We start from the raw sequence: 25,462 nt of genomic DNA on the forward strand, positions 1-25,462 counted from the left end.
CACATCAGGCTTCCTGCAGGGAGCCTGCTTCTCCCTCTGCTTGTGTCTCTGCCTCCCTCTGTGTATCTGTCATGAATAAATAAATAAAATCTTAAAAAAAAAACAACCCTTAAATTCTATTTGTGTACATTATGGCCACGATGTAATTCATGACCATAGAAGATAACTTTTCACTGCTTATGGATGATTGGTTTCTGGAAACATCCAAAGGAAAATGTTTTTATAACTTTGCAGTAGGCATGGGCTTTCTAAGTATGGTGCAAAACTTAGAAGCCATAAGGAAATGATCAATAAAATTCATTACCTAAAAACAGTTGGCATCGTAGAACCCCCAGAAGCAAAAGACAATACATATTAGAAAAATATACTTGCATTTCATGTTATGTATTAAGGACTATTTTCCTAATACATAAAGAAGTCCTACAAATCAGTGAGGAAAATGGTCAAAGGCTGTGAATGAACAATCCATAGAAAATAATTAGTGGCTCCTAAATGTATAAAAAATGCTTGACCTCGCGTGTAATTTTTTGAATTCTAATTCGATTGCACTGAAATATTACCACATTTCATTTATTTGGGATTGACAAAGAGAAAAACATTTTGAAAACCATCCATGTTAGGAAGTCTGTGGGAAAACAGAACTCACACATACAGGGTTGGTGAATGTGTATTAGTTTGCATAGGGGCCACCGAGCCAGTGTCTATCAGAGTTAATAATTCACATGGTCTGGCTTGACTCAGATTTCACTTAAAGAATTTTGTCCTCCAGATAAATTCAATGTTCACTCTTTATAATAGCAAGAGTGTTTATAAGTGGAAGCTGGTGGACATGAATTATGGTGCATTTGCACAAGGGAGTAGTACACAGCCACGAAAAGAGACAGGGATGCTCTGTGGATAGCTGTGGAGCAGTCTACATTGTTAAGTAAAGAGTGAGGCATAGAAGGGGTCATATGTGAGTCCACCATTTACAGAAAAGGAAGGGGGGCAATCATAAGTATGTGTATGTGTTGCATATGCATAAAATAGCTCTAGAAGGATACTAAAAAATGACTAAGAGGTAGGAGGAAGAGTTTTTATTTTATACCATTTTGTATTTTTTACTTTTTAAAAAAGATTTATTTATTTATTCATGAGAGAAAGAGAAGGAGGCAGAGACACAGGCAGAGGGAGAAGCAGGCTCCCCACAGGGAGCCTGTGGGACTCGAACCTGGATCCTGGGATCACACCCTGAGCTTAAGGCAGTTGCTTGACTGCTGAACTACCCAGGCATCTCTATTTTTTTACATTTTGAAGTAAGCATTATATTTTAAGAGTTAATAAATACCAACTATGAAACAAAAAATAGAAAATAAAATAGTTGAGATAGGGATTGAACCTTCTTGTAGATTCATTAACAGTGTGTTTGATCCCCAGATTATTGAACATCTTTATGTGTCTGCCACTGACAGTTTGGGGCTATGATGGGGGGACACTTTCAAAGAGCTACTGGCCACTTGGGGACACAAGACTAATGTATGCTACAATCAGAGGCAGGGGAAGGACCGTATAACCAAGCATTCGGGTTGGTGCAGCTGAAGTCTGGCGGGGATTCAGTTTCATATTTGTCAGGGGGACACTGTGTTCAAGACACGTACACAAAGATTGTGATAGAATAATGGCCCCAAGGATGTCCATGTTCTAATCCCCAGAACCTGTGCATGTTTCCTTACTTTGAAGGATGAATGTTTAGATTAAGTTAAGGGTCTTGAGATAAGATTATCCTAGTTTTCTAGGTGGGCCCAATCTAATCACATGGGACCTTAAAAAGCAGGGAACGTTTCCTGGCTGTGATCAGAGGGAGATGTGCCCACAGAAGAAGGTGATATGTGCCTGACTTGGCGGATGGAGAAAGGAACCGGGAGCCAAGGAGTGCCGGCAGCCTCTAGAAGCTGGAAAAGGCAAGGGGACAGGCTCCCCTTTAGAGCCCCACAGATGTCTTGATTTTAGCCAGGAGAGATCGCTGTGGGATTTCTGGAGGAGCTGCGGAGGTGTACTATAATAAATTTGTGTTGTTTTAAGCCACGGAATCGATGGCAATTTGTAACAGCAGCTATAGGAAATGAATACAAAGATGATGTGGAAATTACTCTGAAGCCTTGCTCTCACGGGGTTTCTCATTTAGGAGGGAAGCAATGACAAGAATCTAGTCAATAATCATGCCATGCAAATGGGGAAAGTGCCATGAAGATTTGCAAAGAGCTGTCCACCGAGGGGTCGGGGAAGGCTTGGGGAGCATGTGCGGCCTGGATTGTGCTGTGAGAGGCAGTGCGGCTTGCTGGTTGGGAAGGACTCTGGTCCTGACTGTGGGCCCGAGTCTTGTTTCTGCTTCTTCCTAGCTATGGGGCCTGGAGACAGTCCATCTCTCTGTGCCTCGGTTTTCTAATCTGTAAAGTGGGGATACTAATGCCTCTTCCAAGGGCTGCTGCACACCTGTCAGTAAGTTAATGTGTGTCAAGTGCTTGCAGTATAGTCCTGGCCATTCCAAAAGCTGTAGAAGTGTTCACTATTGATGTTTTGCCCTAATGGATGGGGAAGGCAGAGGTAGGCAGAGAGAGAGATGGTGGGCCATCTGAGGACAGCAAGCCCACTGCTTCCAGTTGAGTGGGGAGAAGGAGCAGACAATAAGGCTGTTAAGGAGCATGGAGCGAGATGATGGTGGCCTTGGCACCTGGCTGAAGAGCAGTCGCTTAGTGCCCTGGAGGATTTGGCATGTGGGATGACAATGAGTACAGCAAGGGTGCTGATCAGATTTCTTTAAGCAGGGAGGTGGGTTTGGTTTCTGAGCCCTAACTCCAGAGCCTTCTTCCCACTTACCTTGTCTTTTCTATCCCCTCACAATGGGCGGTCTGACCTCTAACCAAGATGATCAGTCTTCATTCCCCTCTGTGCTCCCTCTGCCACTCTGCAGGATTTGGATTCAGGGGCAATCTTATCAGTACTAGATCATCAGGGCTCAGAGAACACTAGAGAACACTCCAGTATCTGTCATTGGCTCTCAGGTGTGGATTCTCATAGTCAACCTACTTCTTCAAAGCCAGCTTTCAGCCTCTTCTGTGTCCCCATAGACAGAGGAGCAGACACCTGGCCAATGTGGCTTCGGCAGGTCCCCACAGGCTAATGACTGGGCCCAGGAGGGAGCCTCGGCCTATCCCTTTAGTCTTTCAGAAGTCAGCTCCCTTCTGGCCATTTGGGGTCTGTGTCCTCTCAACATGTAGAGCTGGTTCTTGAGCAGGTGAGCCACCAAAACCTTCAGAGTTCTTGGGGAGAATGATTCTGAGGTAGGGCATTTCCCTTAAGCAGAAATGGGAATCTGAATTTTCCCGACCAGCTGCTTGGTCCTGTGTGTTCTCTGCTTTTTGGAAATCCCTCTTTCCTCACAGCTCAGGTTCCTCTCACTGACTCTGGGATGCCCTGGGCCTCTCAGGGAGCTGTCCCTGAAATAGGGGATCCTCAGCATGTCCTTCCAAACCATCCCCCCAGACCTCCATGCTTTTGACTCCTCCTGCCCCTCCCACTTTTGCTTTAACCCCCTCAAAATTTAGATGCTAGAGTGTTGGTCTTTCAAGGCCTCTTCTCTGCTACATTATCTGGTAGGTGAACTTGTGCAAAGGGACAGGTAGGTGCTTGTGAATGGATTTATTATGATCATGTAAGGAAATGCCCACGCCTCTCTATCCTTGGATAAGTCATCACCTCCATTAGGCATCTCTTCTCATTTGAGAAACAGAGACCGTAATACCTTCGCCGCCTCACAGGATTGTTTTGACTAGGATATCACTCATTCGTTTATTTGTTCACTCATCCGTCACATAGTCCTTGAGTACCTGGATAGTGGCTGGTACTATGCCAAGTAGCCGGTATAGACTCATGATAAAACACAGTGCCTGCCCTACTCTTGTGGAGACAGATCACAAACAAGAGACAAAAACATATGTGGCTTATGGGTACGTCGTAATGTCTTTGACAGGGCCAAGTTGTCATTGGAAATGACGGCCTTCAGTTTACCCAGACAAAGGCCTTCTGGTGAAGCAGGGGTCAGGGCTCAGGGTCTCCTGCGTTTCTGGGTGGCGGGTGAGGAAACACCTGTGAGTGCTTTGCTTTTCCTTTCGCTTAATCACACAGCGGAGGTCTCTCTGCCTCTGCCAGGGCTTTCAGCAGGCGTGTGAGTGGTGTTTGGACAGGCGCCTGGCCTTTCTCATCACTGTCTTCTCAGAATGAGATCGGGGAGCATTGTCCTCCCGACAGGTGAGTGCACAGGTGTGCTCCCTGGACACAGGGCTACTTCCTTTGCGGTTCTATGTGCAGGAGAGGAGAGAGGAACTTGGCTTTTGCAGCAAACAGAAGCAAGCTTTGGTCCCTGTTGACTTTATTAGAGTTGCCAGGAGGAGTAACTGGAGGTTTAGGGCCATTGTGATAAAGCGGTTTGAGTTGCTTAAAATTATATTCAGAGGAGGCTCAAGATGCTAACAGTTGTGCATAGGTCTGGCTGTGGGTTACTTCATTCGAAGCAAGGCTACACGTAGTTCTTAAAGCTTTCATATGAGGGCTCATGTGGGGCCCTTGAGATCATGATTTTAGCTTCACATCGCTTCCTCTTCTTAGGGAACAGGCTTGGGGTGACTCCACCCCAAGTGGTAGCAGATGTGGGAAACAGAACCTCTTTTTCTTTTACGCAAGGTGCTGCCTCTCAGGGAAGAGCGGGGTATTTCTGTGAAGAAGATGCATGAAGCACACCTGGGAATCAAGATGTAGACGTTAACTGGCAGAAGGTGGAAAAAACTAGTTGTGTGTGGGTGCACACGTGTGTGTGCAGGTTCACAGAAGAGGCATGAAGGGACATCTTTGTTTGCAACCTTTTTTTATTTTTTTAAAGATTTTATTTATTTATTCATGAGAGACACAGAGAGAGGCAGAGACACAGGCAGAGGGAGAAGCAGGCTCCATGCAGGGAGCCCTACATGGGACTCGATCCCCAGTCTCCAGGATCACACCCTGGGCTGAAGGCGGCGCTAAACCGCTGAGCCACCGGGGCTGCCCCATGTTTGCAATCTTTTGGGAATCCTGCAGTTTCTCTTTCTCAGTCCTTCCTGTATGGCTAGCTGAAAACCATTTAGCAGATATCTAATCATTAAAAAAAAGGTTTTTTTTTTTTAATTATAGTAAGAACACTTAGTATGAGATCTACCCTTTTAACAATATTTATTTATTTATTTATTTATTTATTTATTTATTTATTTATTTATTTATTTATTTATTTATTTAAAGTGGGTTCCATGGCCAGCATGGAGCCCAGGATGGGGTTTGAACTCATAACCCTGAGATCAAGACTTGAGCTGAGATTAAGAGTCAGAAGTTTAACTGACTGAGCCATGAGCCACCCAAGTGCTCCTTAACAAATTTTTAAGTTTGTGATGTGGTATTAGGATGGTATTAATGATGAGTACTGTATCGAACAGCAGTGCTCTGGATTGGTTCTTCGAGCATATACTTGATGGTGTTAGAACCCGTAAGCTGATGTCTTTCCTCCCCAAGGCTGCTGTTTCACTCACCTGCAGTACTTTTCTTGGCTAAGAGGTTGCCTAGCTGGTCTCTCCAAGATTGTTTTGCCACCCGGGAAGATCTGCTATATCTATGACCCTCTGAAAAGAATTTTCAGAAGAATTCTATACCTATAAAGATTGCATATTTAAAAAGGGTTAAATTGTGTAGGGCTTTCATGAATTTGGGGCTTTGCCAACACAATGTGGCTAAGTTTGTTTTCTCCCCTCTTTTTCCTGAGCATTTCTGTAACAAAACTCCCCTCTCCGGATTGTCTCCACCTCCTCTCTCCTCATAGAGCTCAGTGTTCACCTGTGGTATAAAAATAAAAAACATTACAAAGTTTGAGCTGTCATCAGACTAATAATTAGGCCCTGAGCCCTTTATAAAACCTGATTTTTTGACAGGTAGCAATTTTTTAAAAAAGTTATTCCTTTTTTATCTTGGACTAAAATCACTTGTGGATGTGTTTTCAAAATATAGTCCCTTCTCAAATACTATCTTTTTTTTTTTTTTTTTCTTTTTTTAAGTAGGCCCTACGCCCAACATGGGGCTTGAGCTCATGACCTTGGAATCAGGAGTTGGATGATGCTCTACTGACTGAGCCAGCCAGGCACCTCAAAATATAGTCCACTCTTGTTAAGGACTTAATACTTCTACTGTTTTACGTTTTAATATTATGAGTGACTATAATATGGAACGGTGCTATATGGTTTGCTTACAAGATTTTGCTTAGGGGCGCCTGGCTGGCTCAGTCGGTAAAGCATGTCTCTTGATATCAGGGGTGTGAGTTCAAGCCCCACATTGGGTGTAGTGATTACTTCAAACATTAAAAAAAAAAAAAAAACAGGGTACTTGGCTGGCTCGGTTGGTGCAGCATGCGACTCTTGATCTCGGGGTTGTAAGTTTGGGCCCCATGTTGGGCGTGGAGCCTACTTAAATAAAGACAAAAAAATTTTGCTCTGAAACCCTTGGGATTTTCCTTGTGACAGTGACTTGCGAAGAAGTGCCGAGATTTAATAACTATTTTTTGTTGTGAATATAACTTCCTTTATTTCCAGTTGCTTTCACTTTCGTAGCTGAGTGTTAAGAAAATAGCCTGTGAACACCATGTGATTCTGCTTCAAGTGTTTTGAGAAAACAGATAAGGAAGGGACTGGAAAGCAGATTAAAATAGTAGGAAAAATAATCAAAAGGTGGTGGTGGGGGCGGGGGAGGCGCCTGGCTGGCTCAGACCGTGAAGCGTGTGACTCTTGATCTTGGGCTTGTGAGTTCAAGCCCTACCCTGGGTGTAGAGATTACTTAAAAATAAAATCATAATAAAAATTGTTTAGTTAAAAGAATCAAAACAGAAATAAGCCATATGTAGGGAAAATAATCCACCAGAATGAATCAGAAACATGATTTATTGTTAATGATGTATTAATGATGATTAATGAGGGTTGATGAAGAGTCCAGCTCTTGTACTGCCCTCTTTCAAATGGGGAGATGGTGGTGTGTCTCACCATTGGGAGGTTTTATGCTTGAGATCCTTTTCCACTTCTGTCTTATTGTTATCTTGGTTCTCAGAATGGGCAGATGGTGTTGTGGATGGATGTCCACTGGGCTGCCTGTGCTTGGTACAGTACCCAAGTGGCTGGCTGATTTCTGAGTACTGGTTTTCCCCATTTATTCATGCAATCAGTGTAAATGTGTATGGAGAACCCATTATGTGCCTGGTACTATGGTAAGAGGTCAGGGATTTTAAGTAAACAAGCACAGTGAGGAGCTGTGCTATCCTCAAGCTTACAATTTGATGTGGAGACGGACATTAAATCAATATTGACGCAGATAGGGATAAAAATGTCACTGTGATCAGAACTACAGAGGAAGACAATAGTGCAAGGGAAGTGTACCTAGGGGGATTTGACTTTGCTGGAGGGAGTTAGGGAAGCTGCTCTGGGTTGGTGTGATTGGAACCCAGATCAGAAAAGTGAATAGAGGTTAACTAGACAGGTGGGTTTGAATTCCAGCATTGCCCTTGGACAAATTGGTGACCTTGTGATGACCTTGAGCAAACTACTTCACCTCTTTAAGCCTTAGTGTCTTCATCTATATGGGTGGTTGTGGGAATGAAATGAGGCAGTGCACATAATATACTCCACACAATACCAGCGCATAGCTGACACTCATAAACAGTAGCAATATTTATCAATGTGGTGTTTTCTATTCATTTGGAAACTTGGAAAAAATACCTGCTTAAATTTATTCTGGTTAGCGAGAGCTACTAAATACCTGAGGATGGAAAATGGAGGCCTAAAGGGAGGTTTATTGATGGTCTTCAACTAGGCCAAGTGTTCTTGGTGCCTAAAACCTGGGAAAAGCTCATACAGAGCCAAGGTGGTGTGAAAACACATTCAGAATGGGGCTGCCTTGGAGGTCATTGTAATGTACTAGGATTTTAAGGCACAATATTGTTAGATCACATCACCTACGTTTCTATTTCTCTTGATAGTCAATCGTGAATAGCTAGGCTAATGTGTATTTTCTATACCAATAGCATATTCTATTTGCCCAGTGATTTTTGCTGCAGTGTTTGTAGTTTTGCACAGATATTTCTTAGAGCTAAAGGTGTAGTGGTCCCTGTGTGTGTGCTTTGAGAATGGCAAGTTTTGCTTTTCTCTCTCTGCTCTGGGACATATACGTGTGTATGTATATAGTCCAGCTTTTTACTGAAATAATGAGTTTTTACATCCTTTATTGTTCTTAGATTTTGAAGAAAAAGGTATCAAGGATTCAGCCCGTGGTCACGCTTAATTTTTATTGTACACTTGGTAAGTGCTTTAAGTACATTATATTACCTGACTTAATCCTCACCCTATGAAACAAGCACTATGAAGAATCCTTCTTCCCCTTCTCCCCTCCCCACCCTCTGCAAGAAAATGGGGACCAGAGAAGTTAGGTACTTGCCCAGGTTCTCACAGCCATGAGTGGCATAATTGGGATTTGAACCTGGATGTGAATGGCTCCAAATCTGAGCTCTAAATGCTTCCATGCTGCCTTTTGAGCTACTTACTGAAAATCATCGACCCACTGTGCCAACACGGTAGATATATGTCAGAAGATTAATTAGACTTATATGGTCATGAAAAAGACTAATTAAACATGTCAGTGGCCTCTGAAGAGCATGGGGAAGCTTGTTGAATTTAGATTTATTCACTGAGTCAGTGGAAGTGGATATTGTAGTGATGTTCTTCTGGATTATTTTCCTGATTGTTATTAACCTTGGTTTTATAGTACGGATCTTAAGGAGCACTAATGTATATCAACCAAAAATTACATATGCTTATAAGTATTAGGAGTTTATACTGAAAATAACATTTTTACTTCTTCCTCATTCTTACCATATCTGTATGACAATTCCTATGTTAACTAATAGCTTTACTGTCTTAAGGTTAACTATTGTTTGCTGCCTTAAAGCTCTTTGGGAACTGCTTCCCATCCATTTGGAAGCAAGGGAAAGATGAATTAGAGATAAATAATATATTCAGAAATAGATATAGACAATATGGATGGAGTTGGAAGGACATATCAATGAGACCTTTGGCCAATAAAGCCACTGGCCCTCAGTGCCTGATACCGTCCCAGACTTTGATGGAGCCTGCTTGGGCCTGGCTGACCTGGCTTCCTAACTGGCTGGATTTGCTCCACAGTTCCTGTTTTGTTTTACTGCTAATGCAAATCCTGCTTCAAAAAAGTGTTGTTGACGGATCAGAACCAAATACAAGTACAGCCTGGTGTGTCAGCTATGGGAGGGAGAAATATCAAACTCTGGGAGGGAGGGAGGGAGGGAGGAAGTGGAGTGGTCTCTTCTCCAGGCTTTGTTTACTTTCCTAGTAATTGGTTTTATCTGATTGAGCAAAGGAGAAATAAAGATGCCTGGGGGCCCCAGTTTGTTTTATGTATTTACATATGCTATATGCATTTACACCTTTATTTTATCTGTATTTTCAAATCACCAAAGTACTGTATTTTAAAAAGTAAGAGTTGTTGACAATCCAGGAGTATATAAAGTAGAAAAAAGGAAGTGGTCCCCCTGCAATACACCCCAGTTGCATTCACTTTGGCAATATATGCTCTGGAATTTTCTTCAGTGCATATAAGAGTATACACATGTATGTTGTTAAAAAAAAAAACAATACTCAACTGGTCAGCATCCCACCCACCAAGTAGAGAGATGGTCTGAGGAACTGTACAAAATGGAAGGTTTTTATAGGAAGGAGGATGGGGGAGAAAAGTTATTAGCAAAAAACAAAGAATTGCTTCAGGCAAGGCCATTTTTTTCCCCTTGGGAAGAGTAGGTGCAGATTACCTTTATTTTAGACAAGAAGCAGGGGAGTGGGATGAAGAGGGCCCATGTGATGGATTATTTTATTGGTGCTGACCAAAAAATTTCTGACTGACCCGTTAAGACTACATTTCTGGCGTGGGGGTGGAGGTGTTTAAACTGCATTTAGGTTAGGTAGTAAGGCCTGGTTTGGTGATGTGGTCTAACGGAAGTGACTCCATTTTGGGCCTTTGGTTTTCTTTTCGACACACTTAAGCAGTGGAGTCACACTACATATTGTTCTGCAATCTGTTGTTCTCACCCTGTGCATCATGGCTGATCCCACATCTCAGCCTTTACAGGTTCCGCCCCCCACCTTCTTTGAACAACTGTGAGGTATTCTATGAATGTTTCTTACTTTATTTAATCGTTCCTTCACTAATGGGCATGCAGGGTGTCTCAGTCTCCAGTTAGAAACACGGCTGCAGGTGAGCAGCCTCACGGATGTGGCTTTGCACCTGGGTGCTCGTCTTTCTCAGGGATCCCTTCTTAGAAGTGGGGGTGCTGGGTTGAAGGAAGTATGAGCCCTAGACTTTGCTTTTTTTTTTTTTTTTTTTTTAAGATTTTATTCATCTATTCATGACAGACACAGAGAGAGGGGTAGAGACACAGGCAGAGGGAAAAGAGGCTCCCTGTCGGGAGACCGATGCGGGACTCCATCCCAGGACCCTGGGATCACAACTCGAGCTGAAGGCCGACACTCAGCCACTAAGCGATCTAGGTGCCCTATTTATCCTTTCATGGGAGACACACAGAGAGAAGCAGAGACACAGGCAGAGGGGGAAGCAGACTCCCTGCTAGGAGCCTGATGCGGGACTCGATCCCAGGACCCAAGCCAAAAGCAGATGCTCAGCCCACTGAGCCATCCAGGGGCCCCGAGCCCTAGACTTTGGAGCCGGTAACCCTGTGTTCAGGTCAGGGTCGAGGGTGCACACTGCTCTAACTCACACAGAGTCATGTCTTCCGTGCCGACGAGGCAAGCAGAGCAGTACCCAGCCCAGAGCCACGAGACAGAGCTAGTTATTGGGCATGATGATTCTCCCAGCTAGCTCACCCTTTGCAAATTTACGAAGGTAACAATTTAGCAATGGTTAAACCTTGACTTTTGTTTCCATCCGGGTATTCTCAGAGAACTTGAATCTGCCAGGTCTACTCCTGGAGCAGAGCCAGTCTGGGTTTTCTTTCCCACTCCCCAACCACCTACATTTGTTTGCTCTCCTGGTATTTTGTTAATCTTTGGACTTTAAATAGCTGACAAGATCACAAGATTAGTGTGGTTTCAAAAACACTCCCTCTGGCTTTAATTTGGGCAGTTCGGTGAGGCCTTGTCCCAGAGCCCTTTCCTAGGCAGAGTGCCTGGGCCCAGGCCCCTTTCTAGGGGTACCGGAGACCCATGACGTCCCGGATCCCATGGTGACCGCCTGTCCGGGTTATGCTGGGGCAGGAAATGATTCACGTACCAGGAGTGAGCCAGGCCAGCAGGTCCCTGGGCGCCCTAGCGACCTCGCTTTCTCTACTCCTGGGTTCCCCCACAGCTTATGCTACGGGCCTGAACAAGTCACTTTAATTTTTTACTTATAATTTACCAGGTTTTAACATGGGGCTCTGATGAGGCTTAGGGCAGGGGTTATTTCTGTCAGACGCATTGCTCACGTCACTGTGCCTCCGCTTTATCTCCCATCTCCTCCCTGCCTGGCCCCCACCATGGGAGAGGGCAGTGGGTGATCTGATCCTGCCTCTTTCCCAGGGGGCCTGACGAACCCTCTAGAGTATTTACTTTCAGAGGTCAGAGGACATTTCTTTGGGTTCTTTCACTTCATCCTTAGGTCTCCCCTTGACCGTGAGGAATGACCCTGTTGGATTCTTTTTTTTTTTTTTTTTTTTACCCTGTTGGATTCTTACAAGTTGGGAGGCCTTGGAGCTGAAGTGATTATTGTTTGGCCTCCTAGAGTCTCAGGTAGAAAGGAACGAAAGAAGCACTTACAGATTCCAAGGTGATCTTTTCCAGTGATGAGATTAGGAATCTGAATCAGAATGACCCAAGGGGTTGCTTAGACAATTCGTGAGGCCTCTTCTCCTTTTCCTTCCCAAAACAGTGTTAGAGCAAGTGGTTAGTTTTGGGGTCTGCCTTTTAATTTGTTTCTACAAAAGTTTTCCTAAGATAGACTTGTGTATAACCTCACAGCAGCGGGGCGTCAGGATGGCAATTTATTGGCTCAGATTCGAAGTACTGTGAAACAAAATCAGAGATTTCTGGGCACCTGGGTGGCTCAGTCACTTAAGTGTTGACTCTTAATTTTGGCTTGGGTCATGATCTCCGTCCTGAGATGAGCACCACATTCGACTGGTGCTGGGGGGTGGAGCCTGCTTCAGATTCTCTCCTTCTGCCCCTCCGTTCTTCTCCTGGCAAAAAAAAAAAAAAATAAATAAATAAAATAAAATAAAATAAAATAAAATAAAATTTTAAAAAACACATGTAATCCTTTTTTATAATAAATTTATTTTTTATTGGTGTTCAATTTGCCAACATGCAGAATAGCACCCAGTGCTCATCCCGTCAAGTGAAAAAACACATGTAATCTTTTTGGACTAATACTGTATCACAAATAAGTACCAGTGGGGTAGGGTGCTGATACATTTTTTTTAAAAGATTTTATTTATTTATTCATGAGAGATGCACACAGAGAGAGAGGCAGAGACACAGGCAGAGGGAGAAGCAGGCTCCCCCTGGGCTGAAGGCAACGCTAAACCACTGAGCCACCTAAACCACTGAGCCCCCGGGGCTGCCCTAGGGTGCTGATACTTAACTCCATGGACTGTGGGGGAGGTTATACCATCTAGTTCACAGTAAGACCTTGAATGAATCAGCGATTCCTTTGCCTTTTAGCTTTTCCACCTTCAAATTCAAAAGAACTAAATATGTTGGTTAAGAAAACAGAGTGAACATGCTCCTCTAACTGTTCACTATCTTGTGAAAGATGGAGGCACTTTACCTACCAAATGAGACCGGCCAGTGGCCCTGGACCAGGTAACAGGAAGCTGCGTGTCTGGCCCCATCTCTTCTCTGGGACCTTACTTTCTACCACCCCCTCAATCCCAGCCACAGTGGACCACTTCCTGTTCTCATCTTCAGGCCTCACTGCCTGTAATTGTGTGTTCCCTCTACCTGGAACCACCCTTTGCCATCTTACCCCCATCATGAAGGCAGCGTGACAGAGGTTAAAGGGACTAACAACACGGACACTGGAGCCAGACTGCCTGGGTTCAGATCCCAGTTCTGTCACTTGGTAGCTTTACGACCTTTGACAAATTACTTGTTAACTTCTTGGTGTCTCTGTTTCCTTAACTGTAAAATGGGGATCACATTCATGCCTACCTCAGGATTTTTTTTTAAAGATTTTATTTATTTAAGAGAGAGGGAGTGAGTGAGAGAGAGAGAGAGCAGGAGCCAGGGGAGGGGCAGAGGGAGAGGGAGAAGCAGACTCCCTGTGAGCAAGGAGCCTGGATGGACATGGGGCTCGATTCCAGGACTCCAGGATCATGAGCTGAACAGATGCTTAACCAACTGAGCCATGTTGGTGCCCCTCATAGGATTTTTTTGAGGATATAGGCAAAGTTCTTAGAATGGTGACTGTGTCAGAAGCACTCTCTGTGTGTTGGCTATTATTATTATTATTATCATCATCTTTTGAGGTCCAGCCTGTCCTGTAAGTCTATGACCATTAATCACGATAGGATTTGGGGCCTGCAGACCTGGGTTTGAATCTGAACCCACCCGTGTATGAGTTGGATGACCTTAGATGGTTATTTAACTCCTTTGAATGTCATTTTCCCCATCAGAAGCACAGTATATCATATAGTTGCTGGGTGAGTCATGTGTGTGTGAAAAGCCTGGTTTAGTACTTGACAACTGAACAAGTGTTAGTTTTCATCCCCACCTCCCCCTGCCACAACCACCCCCAACACTCTATCACCTGATACCCTGTGCTTGCTTGGTTCCATCTCCTCCATTAAACTGTGTATTCCTTAGTCCTCTTTGCACATAGAATGCATTTATTCTTTTATCTATTCATTGATTTTTCCCACTCATTTGTTCATGCAGTCATTTCATTCATTCATTCATGCTCCTTCTTTTGTTTATTTGAAAATCATTTACTGAGTATCTGCAAAGTGTGTTGGGTGCTGAGAATCTACATTATTCCAGCTAGAATTCAGGAAAGAAATGACAAGATCCTGAATTAGTCCAGTGATACTGGAGGCCAAGAGAGGGGACTAGACTAAGGCAGCATTTCAGAGAGACGCTTGGTAGGGCTTACTGACCAATTGGATTTGGAAAGTAAGGGAAGGGAAGGAATCAAAGACAGTTTCTGGGATTCCCATTTGAGGCACTGTGTGGATGGTGACACTATTATCATTAAAATCATTAAATGGGCTAGGCCACAGAAGTGCACAGGGAAAGGTATCCTGTGACAGCCAGCCTGGATTGGACAGAGTAAGTGAGAGGTGCCTACCAGATGTCTGGATGGAAATGTCTACTAGGAGGTGGCCAGGCTGTCCCCTCAAAGGCAGTTCTGATTCTGGACTCCATTGCGTGTGTGATAGGGGAGTGGTAGCCAAAACAGAATGAGGGTAGAGTGGGAGAAGAGAGGGCTGCTCATGGCTCCTTGGAGAATTGTCCTACTTAAAGTGGAAGGTGACAGTAAGTCTGTGGCTTCCGCTGAGAAGCCACGTGTGTGCCTCACCAAGGAAACTACTCATGTCTCCCACCAGGAACATACTATTCACTACATATTCAAGGACAGCCCTGGGGGTGTCAGTGCAGAAGTAGGGAGAAGAAAGCCTATTGCCCCGTTGTGAGCCTCCGTGGAGTGTACTTTCACAGGACTGCCTTGTGTCTGGCTCCCTCTTGCCTTTCAGATTTCAGTTCAAATATCACTTTCTCAGAGAAGCCTTCCCTGATCACCTGAATGTGAAGTAGTCCCCACCAAATACCCATAGTCGACCTTTATTACATCATTCTGTTGTTTTCTTCATTAAGCTCGCTCATTACCTTGTCCATTTATTTGCTCACATGTTTGCTTTCTGTCTTCCCATTATGAGGTCAGTAAGACCAGGGACCTGCTGTCTTGTTCATTGCCTTATCTCTGATGTCTGCAGCAGGGCCTGGTCCTTACTAGGTTGAATGAACTAACCAGGATTGCCCATCTACACTGAGATGAGAAAAAGTTGCACTTGTTTGTTGGGGAAGGAAGCAGTTGGAGTTAGTAAGGGTGAGGGGCAATTGAACCAATTTCTTAGAGGAGGGAGGAGAAATAAGATCATGAAGACAGGGGAGAATATGATCCTTTTCTTTGAGACTGAGGGAACTGGGTGAATATATGGGTAGATTTCAAGGGAGCAGAGAATAAGATGAAGAATGTATACCTGGTTGTCTTACTGTTTTGATGAAGTAGGACATAAGAGTTATCAGATGACAGAGGGGTGGCAGACTGGGAGGAGGTAGGAGGTAGGAGGCTGAAGGTCCCAAGATACTGGCATGAGTGGAAGACTCCTCCCTGGAGAACTTCACCGAAGTTGGAATTTATAACCTAGTAATGGAACCAATCACAGAACGATGGGATTTTTCTTCAGTGGTAGATGGGAGAGAAGAAAAAATGGAGGTGACAGCTTAAGTTGGTCCATTTTTGGAGGTTGATAAATAGAAGTGTGTCTGTGGAAATGAGGAATGCTGGACGGAGAGTATTTGAAAGGTTCAGAGCAGTGAAGTTGGGAGGGAAGTCTAGGAAGGGAAGGAACAAAGTTCTGGAGGTTTTTCATTCAAGTGGAAGAACAAATTGGATAAGAATGAGGAAGTGAGAAAAGGAAGGGTGGGCTGTGTGGTAATCAGAGGAGACTTTAATTTTGCATTTAAAAAAGCAGTTCCTGGTCTGGGTCTGGTTACATGGTAAGCACTTGTTGGTAAGAGGTTAGGGTACAAGAACGAATAGCCTAAGGCAAGGCCAGGAGATGTTAGGTCATGACTCATGAATGAGGTCCTCCTTGGAGAAATCAGGAAAAAGTGGGAAAGAATACAGAGGTTCTTAAAAATGTAGAAAGGAGAAACAGGACACTGGAGAGAAGGAAGTCACTCCAGGAAGTGAGGAGGAGGGAGTTGGTCACATTCTTAGGTTCCAGGTACTTGTTGGTAGGTTATTGTCTGGAGACTGTAGTGACCAGGGGAATTTGGTTTTCTCTTGGTCCTTAGAAGTGGGAGTGCTGAGGACATGAGCAGCTTTGATTGTAAGGGTCACAAGGGAAGGGGAGAGTGGAGAAGCCAGGGCCCCGCCGAGGTAGAGCTGTTGAGATAGGTGCAAATGTGGGGCACTTGTTGGCTCTAGGAGGAGTGTTCCCAAAGGACAGTGGGAGGAAGGGTTGCAAGAGGGGATGGCAGAGCAAGGCTGGGGTCAGAGCCAAGTAGGGACAGGGATGAGAGAACCCTAGAGGTGGATGATGCCTGGAGGGCCTTCAGCTTGGCAGACATTGTGGTTTGCAGGATGAGGGATGCTGGGGCCATGAATAAAATGAGTCAAGCTCAGAGTTTCAGGTAACACTTAAAAAAAAAAAAAGACAGCTTTATTGAAATATCTACATACTGTACAACTTACCCAATTAAGTGTACTATTCACTGGTTTTAGTATATTGGCGGATATATACAACTGTCACCACAGCCAATTTTAGAAAGTTTTTATCATCTCATTTCATTGCCCTTTAGCTGTCACTTCCCTGAACCCCTAAACTCCACCCCTCTACTCTCCACCCACCACCCCACCCAGTAATCTTAAGCAACCTACTTAGTAATCTATTTTCTGTTTTAATAAAAGAGTTCGCAATTTTGGACTTTCATATGAATGGAATGTGTAATATGTGAAATTTTGTGGATCTTTCTAACTTGATGTTTTCAAGGTTCATCCAAGTTGTATCAATACTTCATTCCTTTTTATTGTCAAATAACTTTCCATTATATGGATGTACCACAGTTTATCCATTCATCCGTTGTTGAACATTTGGGTTATTTCCACCTTTTGGCTATGAATAATGCTGATATTTATATACTAGTTTCTCTATGGACATACATTTTCATTTCTTTTGGGTATAATTTAGGAGAATTGCTGGGTCAAATGATGAGTCTGTGTAGAGTGGTTTGAGAAACTGCTGGATTGTTTTCTGAGATGGCCGTACCACTTTATAAATCCACCCACAGTGTTTGAGAGTTCCAATTTCTCTGTTTCCTTGCCCAAATTTATTATTGGACTTTTTGATTCTAGCCAGCCTCGTGGGAGTGAAGTGGGGTCTCATTGTGGTTTTGATTTGCTTTCCTCTGATGACTAATGATATTGAACATCTTTTCATGTGCTCATTGGCCATTTTTCTATTTTCCTTGGAGGAATGTCCGTTGAGGATCCTTTGCCTGTTTTGGAAATGAATTATTGGGCAGCCTGGTTGGCTCAGCGGTTTAGTGCTGCCTTCAGCCCAGGGCGTGATCCTGGAGACCTGGGATCAAGTCCCAACTCAGGCTCCTGGCATGGAGCCTGCTTCTCCCTTTGCCTGTGTCTCTGCCTCTCTGTCTGTGTCTCTCATGAACAAATAAAATCCTTAAAATAAAATAAAATAAAATAAAATAAAATAAAATAAAATAAAATAAAAAGAAATGAGTTATCTGTTATCTTTATTATCAGTGATCTTTTTATTACTGTATTTATATATGTAATGTGTAATATATATTTTATTATTTTTCTAGTTTTATTGAGGTATAATTGACAGACAAAATTGTAAGAAATTTAAAATGTATGATGTGAAGATTTGATAATACACATCCATTGTGGAAGGATTCTCTTCTCAAGTTACTTAACACATCCATCACCTCACTTTTTACCTTCTTTTTTTTTTTGGCAAGGATATTTAAGCTTTACTCTTTTAGAAAATTTCAATTATATAATATAGTGTTATCAACTCTTGTCATCATGTTATACATTAGGTCCTTAAGGTTTTTTTTTATTATTGAATTGAACAAGCTCTTTATGTATTCTAGCCATAAGTCCCTTATCAGATACATGATTTGCAGATATTTTCTCCCATTCCATGCATTGTCTTTTCACTTTCTTGATGGTATGCTTTGAAGCACAGAAAGTTTTAATTTTCACAAAGTCTAACTTACCTGTTTTATCCTTTTGTTGCTTATGCATTGGTATATCTGAGAATTCTTTGCTAAATCTCAGGCCATGAAGATTTACCTCTGTGTTTTCTTCTAAGAGTTTCATAGTTTTTGCTTTTACCTTTAGGTCTTTGATCCATTTCAAGTTAATTTCTATAGATGGTATAAAGTAAGTAGACTTCTAGCTTTATTCTTTTGCTTTTGGCTATTCACTTGACCCAGCACCATTTGTTGAAAAGACTGTTGTTTTTTCCCCCTCGTTGAATTATTTTGGCACCCTCTTGAAAATCAGTTGACCATAAAGGTATGGATTTATTTCTGGACTGTTAATTCTATTCTTTTAATCTATTTGTTTATCCTCGTGCCAGTTGCACACTGTCTTAAGTACTGCTGCTTTGTAGTAAGTCTTGAAATCAGGAAGTGGGAGTCTTAGCTTACTATGTTCTTCTTTTTCAGGGTTGTTTTGACTAATTTAGGTCCCTTGCAATTAGGGTTTTAGAATCAGCTTGTCAGTTTGTACAAAGAAGTCAGCTGAGATTCTGATAAAGATTGCATTGCATCTGTAGATCATTTTGAGCAGAATTGCTGCCCTAACAATGTTAATTAAGTCTTCCAGTTCATGAGTATGGTGTTTTTTCATTTATTTAGATATTCTTTACTTTTTATTTTATTTATTCATGAGAGACACACACAGAGAGAGAGAGAGAGAGAGAGAGAGAGGCAGAGACACAGGCAGAGGGATAAGCAGGCTCAGTGCAGGGAGCCTGACGTGGGACTCGATCCCGGGACCCCAGGATCATACCCCAGGCTGAAGGTGGTGCCAAACCGCTGGGCCACCAGGGCTGCCCCTTAGATATTCTTTAATTTCTTTCAATGATCTTTGGTAATTTTCAGAGTATACACTTTGTACTTCTTTTGTTAATTTAATCATAGGTATTTTATCTTTTCAATGCTGTTTTTCAGGCAGTATGTTGATGAGAAGTTGTGATCATACCTGTGCAAAGCCCCCTTACCAGGTGAAGGGCTAGAGTAAGTTGAAAAAATGACCTCCCAATTATTGGCAGGAAAGAAGAGCAGGGCATTTTCTGCTGTTCTTCAGGGGGCTGTGTTCTCAGGTCTTTCATGATTCTGTGGCAGGGCACTGAGGGGATACATCAACCTCCAAAGAACTCCACACCGCTAAGTACCAATGGTTTCCCCTCTTCCATCCTAATCCAAACTGTGTGGTGATGGGGTAGGGGAGGGGAGTGAATAGCTGTAGATAGCTTCTGGCTAATAGGAGTGCAATCTGATTGGACGAATTCACACTAATATTTAAATTACTAATACCCCTTCCCCTAACCTCAAGACTTATCTGCTTTTTTTAGAAGATAAGCCCTTAACTGTAACTTTAGAAGAGGAAAAGGAGTAGCCCAGGCACATTACTAGTTAGGAGAACATTAGTAGCATATAAAAGGAAGGGTACCATTTGGGAAATGTGAAAAATATTCTTGAGTTTGATCTTGGAGGGGGGGTTGTTTTGGGGGAGAGAAGATGTCACAAGTTAGAATGTAGTATTACCTGTGTGTCTGCTCTAGTGTCAACTTCTCTCTCCTACATCTGCTTTTTATGGCATCTTTTTAATTCTGTTTCTTCTGGTCATGGTTTTTATTTTATTTTTTGTCCCTTCCCCACCTCCCCCCACCCCGTTATCCCCCAGGTGGCTGTCCTTGGTGTGTATATAATGGGAGGTAAAGGTCAGGCCCACAACATCCATGCCTATATGTCCAGAGTGGTTAAATCTAAGGTAGTACTTTTCCTAAATACACCAAAATAGTTGTGAGGTTAAAATTAGATGTATTTTGGGCAGCTCGGGTGGCTCAGTGGTTTAGCGCTGCCTTCAGCCCGGGGTATGATCTTGGAGACCCGGGATTGAGTCCCACGTCAGGCTCCCTGCATGGAGCCTGCATCTCCCTTTGCCTGTCTCTGTCTCTGTCTCTCTCTCTTCTCTGTCTCTCATGAATAAATAAATAAAATCTTAAAAAAAAATAGATGTATTTTTTCTTCTCCCTGGATTTCAAACCCCAAATTTGGCCTAGCATCATCTTCATGACCATTAATGGAACCCCTGTGTTGTCGAGATTAGCAAGTTAGTGGTTTCATTGTTTTTTTTGGTACTATGAACCAGTATTTTTTGGCTGCTAACAAACCTTAAAAAGAAATGCCTTATCCTCTTTAACTTTTTTCTTTTGTGATAAATTGTGGAAAACTTAAAGGGTAAGTTTATTTGTGCTTCTAACTTTGAACTTCAGATTTCGGCTTGTTTTTCCATATTTTTTTAAAAGTAGGCTCTATACCCAGCGTGGGGCACAATGTGGGGCTTGGACTCATGACCCTGAGATCAAGAGTTGGACGCTTAACTGACTGACGCACCCAGGCACCCCTTAGTTTGTCTTTTTTAAGTTCTAAGATCGGAGTGAGGAAGAACTTGGTGGGCTTGGGAAGAACTATAGTGGTTCTGCACAAGCTGTACCAAACCCATAAACTGGACTAAAGTGGAGCAGCCATGCTCTTTCACGGAGAATATAGCTGATTTGGATGAGCTCTTTTGATTGCCCAAGTTGGGATCTACCTCAAACTACCTTAAGTAAAGGGTGCAAGGGGAATCCAGGAGATGCTGGAGCATTAAGTCACTGGGCACCCTGGGCGCTGCAGCTCTGTGGATGTCAGCAGCTGAAGCCTGCACTGTAATTCAGCTCTTCTGGTGGCCAGCTTCTTTCATATCTCATGAGAACTTTGATCTTCACCATGGCTTCTGTTGTGTTCAGAACTCTAGCTGTGACGTCATTACCCTCCCTTTCTCTTTCATCCTTTCCCAGGGAACTGGCAAGGCTCCCTGTGTTTCCTGGGCCAAATATGGGAAGGAGTGGGTGCCCACTCCTTCTTTTGGTGCCAGGTGGTGCCTCAGGCACCTGACTAACCTATGGACTGGCTTCACTGGAGTCTGATGCTTATCATTGATGCTGTTGCCTGTATCTAGGTATGGGGTGCTCCTGCCCCACCTCCACCATGATACAGAGCAGGGCTGCCCCTGTAGAGCTGCTCCTGCAGCAGGAGCTTGGCTGACACTTTCCCCCCAGAGAAGATTTTGGGGAGACCATGGTCCTACCCCCAGACCTGCCCAATGCAGCATGAAGGACATAAGGTGGTGGTACTGAGAACAGGTATGAGAAACATTGGTATGGAGTTAAACTGTGAATCTAAAACAACCTCACTGATGGCATATCTTTATGAGATGAAGGTAATTTTTCATTTATATAGAAAAATTGATGAACATCATAGAAGGAAGTAAAACCCAGTGAAATTAATGTAGTTGTTTGTTTCCTTGGAAAGGGGAATATAAAAGTAACTGAGCACATAAAGTTTTACTTTTAAAAAATGTATTATTTTTTGTGTTATTTTAAAAGTACTTTAAAAAAGTATTTTTTCAGACTTAAAAGTAAGGCATTGTAAACTTTTGGAAAAATAACAGAAAAAAGTGGATTAGAATCCTACCGTTCAGAAATGACAACTGTTAACTTTTCATGTGTAAGCTCTGGTTCTCAAATAAATAAGTAAAGAAATAGAAACATTGGGGCAGCCCGTGTGGCTCAGTGGTTTAGCGCCACCTTCAGCCCAGGGCGTGATCCTGGGGCCCTGGGATCGAGTCCCACGTCAGGCTCCCTGCATGGAGCCTGCTTCTCCCTTTGCCTGTGTCTCTGCCTTGCTCTCTCTCTCTCTCTCTCTCTCTCTCTCCCCCCCCTCTCTCTGTGTGTTTCTCATGAATAAATAAGTAAAATCTTTAAAAAAAAAGGAAATAGAAACATACTTAAAAAAATCATTTGACAATACTTCTTGAACAGTCCCTATCATTTAATATTCTTCTCTAACATAATTTGTAGTGGTACAAGCTGGTCTGTTAGGCAGCTCTACCATAATTCATTTTTTTCCTAATCTACTGATGGACATTTAGGTTTCCATTTTTTGATATATTTTTAAAAAACATTGCATTGCAAACATTTTTTCAGACAGAATTTTTTTTTTTTTTTTTTTTTTTGCACATATCAGATTGGTTTTTGAGGTTGAGTTCCCAGATGTGGAATAATTTAGTCAAAGAACATGAGCAATTTAAAAATTCTTTTGAAACATATGGCCACATCATCTTTAAGGAATATTGAAATAGCTCATATTCCTACCAGCAGCGATTGGTCCATTTTGCAGGATCTTTGCCAGTGGGGATATTATCATTTAAAAATTCTAATATAATAGACACAAATATGGTATTTTACTTTTTATTTGCATTTTGGTTTATAGCAAGGTTAAACATTTTAAATAGATCATTGACCTTTTTCCCAAAACGTTTAATTGTGGTAAGAACATACAAAATTTACCATCCTGCCCATGTTAAGTGTACAGTTCAGCTGTAGGTATATTCACATTGGTGTGTAACATTTCCAGATCCGCTTCCTTCATCCGTTTCTCTGGCCAAACTGAAACTCTGTACCCATTAAACAAGAGTTCTCCATTTCCCCTTCCCCTCAGCGGCTGGCAACCACCCTTCTACTTTCTGTATCTATGAATTTGGGTGGTTTAGAAACCTCAAGTAAATAGAATCATAAAGTACCTGGTTTTTGTGTACGTGACTGATCATTTCATTTAGATTAATGTCCTCAGGGTTCATCCATGTTGTAGAATGTGTCAGAATTTCCTTCCCTTTAAAACCTGAGTAGTATTCAATTGTGTGTACGTACCATACCACATCTTGCTGATGCATTTGTCCATGGACACTTGAGTTGGTTACCCTTCTTGGCTTTAGGAATAATGCCTCTATGAACACAGGTGCACAAATATCTCTTTGAGATCCTGCTTTCAGTTCTTTTGGAGATATACTTGGAAGTAGAATTGCTGGGCTATATAATAGTACTAATTTTAGTTTTTAAAAGTTTGTTGGTTGGTTTATTTATTTATTTATTTAAGTAATCACTGCCCCCATTATGGGGTTCAAACTCATGACTCTGAGATCAAGAGTCTCGTGTTCTTCCAACTGAGCCAGTCAGATGCCCCTATTTTTTTTTAAAAGATTTTATTTATTTATTCATGAGAGATGACACACAGAGAGAGGCAGAGACATAGGCAGAAGGAGAAGCAGGCCCGATGTGGGAGGGATCCCGAGCCTGATGTGGGACTCGATCCTGAGACTCCAGGATCATACCCTGAGCCAAAGGCAGATGCTCAACCACTGAGCCACCCAGATGTCCCAGATGCTCCTATTTTTAATTTTTAAAGTAACTTCCGTACTGTTTTTTTTTTTAATAGAAGCAACACCATTTTACATTCCCATCGGCACAAAGGTTCCAATTTCTCTATATTCTTGCCAATACTTGTTTTCTGTTTTTTTTTTTTTTTTTTTTTATAGTAGTCTTCTTAATGGATGTGAGGTGATATCTCATTGTGGTTTTGATTTGCATTTCCCTAATGATTGGTGATACTATCTTTTCATATGCTTTTTGGCTATTTTGTATATCATCTTTGGGGAAATGTCTATTCAAGTCCTTTGCCCAGTTTTTAATCATGTTGTTTGTTTTTTGTTGAGGTGACCTTTGTTGTTTTTGTTTTGTGAATTATTGATAATGTTTGCTTATTTTTCTACAGAAATATTCTTTGGTATGGATTTATAAGAGCTTTTCATATATTAGGAAATATTAATCCTTTGGCATATGTATTATAAATATTATTATTATATAACATTTGTCTTTATATTCCTTGTGAGTATACAGCAGGTTGAAATTTTTATATGGTCATATCTATCACTGTTTTCTCAAAATTTTTTCTTTTAAAAAAATAAAAAAATAAAAAAAATTTTAAAGGTTTTATTTATTCATTCATGAGAGACACACAGAGAGAGATTGAGAGAGAGAGAGAGGCAGAGACACAGGCAGAGGGAGAAGCAGGCTCCATTCAGGGAGCCCGACATGGGACTCGGTCCCGGGTCCCCAGGATCAACATCCTGGGCTGAAGGCAGTACTAAACCACTGAGCCACCTGGGCTGCCCCAATTTTTTCTATTCTTACGTGTTTATGAGGGTGGAGGGGTATTTCCTAACTGTAATGCCAGGGGGTCCTAGAGAACTCCTTGGGGCCTTCAGCACCCTAGGGCATTTCCCAAGGCAGCACAGTGGTCACAGCATAAATCCCCTGGCATGGCGAACCTTTCCCCTGCAAGGCAGGGAGCTGGCCAGCCAGGTGTACACAGAACACCACTCCCTCCTCTGTGCACACTGCAGGGGCCATAGGTACCAGACTGCGCATAGGTGGACCGAGGTTCTCCTCTGGAAGGGTGGGCAATAAGCTTTTTAGAAGCCCACAACAGCATAGTTCCTGGGTGCCCTGAAAGCAGCCATCCTTCCGCCTCTTCTGAAACTGGCCCAGGCTATTGAGCCAACTCCTCATGTGGCCCCCCCAGTGCTCAGCAGGGTTCCTACCCTTACATCCCTTCAGTACCAAGGCTTTTGTCTGACGTTTTTACAAAAAGCTCTGTCTGGAGGCAGAATTGTAACAGGAAAGGAAATGGGGACTGATGCTTTTTTCCTTAAGCACTGCTGTCCCAGGGTGGACTCTCTTCAACATTAAAGTGGTAGTGTGTTGTTGTGAAGACTCTAAGACTAGGGTGAAAATGCATCAGAAGAAGCTGTGTCCAGGTGAGATGGTGAGACATGGCAATACCTAATGGAACGGTGGTATCTTTTTTACTTATTGCTTCCTCCACACCCAGCTTGCAGGCCTGTCTCCAGCTCCAGCTCCTGGAACCTGGCCACATCTCCAGAAGGGAGAAGAGGTTAAGTGTATTTGTTGAAGAGGGTTGACTACTCCTTCTAATATAGTAAATAAATAAATAAATAAATAAATAAATAAATAGGCAAGAAAGCTGTAGCAGTTGTTTCCTAATAAAAATACACTCCTGCCCCCATATAAAAGCTCTGCCCACTGTGAGGTTAGTTAAAAATCTTCCTGCACGTTCCTCTAGGAGCACATGAGATTTCTCTAGGCTTTGTTGTGGGAAATCCGGAAAAATATATCCATTTGGTCTATGAAATTGTATATTGTTACAGTGAGTCAATAACTGTAGATCCTCAATAAAACCAATTTTGTTCTGTTTAGGATATCCTTATGGCTTTGAAAATTCCAGTCTAGTTCATGATTAACAAGTTTGTTGGGTTAATCAGCCTTTGATACAGGATGGTAAAGGAAACCCAAAACTACGCTCCTGAAAGCTCACCCCACCCCCATTTTCATTTTAGAGAATGATGT

At 42.6% G+C, this 25,462-nt stretch overlaps 1 protein-coding gene across 5 annotated transcripts in view; it reads left to right on the forward strand.

Annotated features, from left to right (window-relative positions):
* Positions 1 to 25,462, forward strand: part of SNX10 (sorting nexin 10) — a 74,148-nt gene that overhangs the window by 13,440 nt on the left and 35,246 nt on the right. For 2 of the 5 annotated variants that reach the window (XM_038557158.1, XM_038557159.1), the window contains exon 2: positions 8,330 to 8,393. The exons of the other annotated variants lie outside the window; for them this stretch is intronic. The gene's annotated coding sequence lies outside the window, so the exon portion shown is untranslated. The remainder of the gene's footprint in view (positions 1 to 8,329; positions 8,394 to 25,462) is intronic. 5 annotated transcript variants of the gene reach the window in all.

Source organism: Canis lupus, chromosome 14 (assembly GCF_011100685.1).
Source record: "Canis lupus familiaris isolate Mischka breed German Shepherd chromosome 14, alternate assembly UU_Cfam_GSD_1.0, whole genome shotgun sequence".
Classification (NCBI taxonomy): domain Eukaryota; kingdom Metazoa; phylum Chordata; class Mammalia; order Carnivora; family Canidae; genus Canis; species Canis lupus.